Here is a 1,737-nt window from a genome sequence, read left to right as displayed (position 1 = left end):
GCTTTCAAATTCTTTCATGTTCAGTGCAACCTTTCCTCTTTTCATTCTCCCGAAATATCTTAACAAGTTTGGTGGTGTTTCCTGTCGTCATTCTCAACATTTGAAGACCGAAGAAGATTTTTCCACAATTCAGAATTGTGGTGCTAGCTTGATGTTATCCTCTCAAATTGTTTCCAATCGTGCAATTCTTTTCTTACCCATCTGGAGTATTTCAGCAGTTGTTTTTCCGTTTCGATTAACCGGAGGCCTCCATTTCATAAGATTCCTTCGCTCCAAGTTTCCAGCTTTGTTCGTTCCCATATTTGTACCAATGCTTCATTCTAGCATTCTTTAATCAGTTCGCGATCTCTTCATTCTCTTGTCGTTAAATTCTTTCAAGTATCTTCGTGCGTCTGTAATGCTTTCTGGAGAGTCATTCTCTTTTCATCATCCGTTTCAATTCTCACCGTGGTTCATTTAAGATTTTTACTTCCGTTATTATCGTATTAATTCATTCGTTCCTTCCTACCGGTGGTTTGTGAAGTCTTTCTCAACTCTTGCGCTATATCTCCCCTTAATATTTTCCAACGCGAATAAGTTGTGTGTAATCCATTGCTTCTCATCAATTTAATTGGTGGATGATAAGCATAACATAATTCTTATTCTTCTTTCATCAAGTTGATTAATCTCTTCTTTTTCTGAGTTTTTTCATCATATCACAATCTCGGTTCGAAGTGTTTCCATCTTTTATTTTTCGGAGTTCCAAGTTTTTTCTTGCCTGTCTTGTCGTGAACCCCCATCTAAATCATCGCAAGGCTTTAATCTTATTCTTTTCATCCTTCAATTCTATATCATCAGCCTTTTTTACCAGAGTTCTTCATGGTGGTTCGTCATGGATTTAATTCATTCTTTAAGTGTTCATCAAGAATCTTGTTGGAGGAGCGCAAGTATCTTTTCCTCTTGCGTCTCGAAGTGCAATTAATTCTCCGTATTCTTTTGAAGTGGAGTTTTACATTTCTTCGGTCTTCTCAGCTATTCAATCATTTTCGTGTGGGGCCGGGTATCACATCACAATTTTGAGATGTTTTCCGTAAGCCCACAACAAGCTGTTGGAGAACACAGTATTTCAAAAAATTTCCTACGATCACGCAAGATCTATCTAGGAGATGCATAGCAATAAGAGGGGAGAGTGTGTCTACATACCCTCATAAACCGAAAGCGGAAGCATTAAGTAACACGGTTGATGTAGTGGAACGTCTTCCCGATCCAACCGATCAAGTACCGAACGCACGACACCTCCGTGATCTGCACACATTCAGCTCGGTGACCTCCCTCGTACTCTTGATCCAGTTGAGGGTGAGGGTGAGTTGCGTCAGCATGATGGCATGTTGACGGTGATGATAAAGTTATCGACATAAGGCTTCTCCTAAGCACTACGACAATATGACCGAGGTGGAAAACTATGGAGGGGGGCACCGCACATGGCTAAAGATCAACTTATGTGTCTATAGGGTGGCCCCTCCCCGTATATAAAGGAGGGAAGGAGGAGGACGGCCGGCCACAAGGGGCGCACCCAAAGGGGGGGATTCCTACTCCTAGTAGGAGTAGGTTTCCCCCTTTCCTAGTCCATGTAGGAGAGGAAGGAAGGAGAGGAGAGGGAGAAGGAAAGAGGGGGGGTGCCGCCCCCTCCCTAGTCCAATTCGGACCAGCCCATGGGGGGGTGCGCGGTCCCCCCTTGTGGCCCTTCTCTCCTTGCCA

This window comes from Triticum aestivum, chromosome 4A, assembly GCF_018294505.1.
Source record: "Triticum aestivum cultivar Chinese Spring chromosome 4A, IWGSC CS RefSeq v2.1, whole genome shotgun sequence".
In the NCBI taxonomy this organism is placed as follows: domain Eukaryota; kingdom Viridiplantae; phylum Streptophyta; class Magnoliopsida; order Poales; family Poaceae; genus Triticum; species Triticum aestivum.
This window is presented reverse-complemented; position numbering follows the sequence as displayed.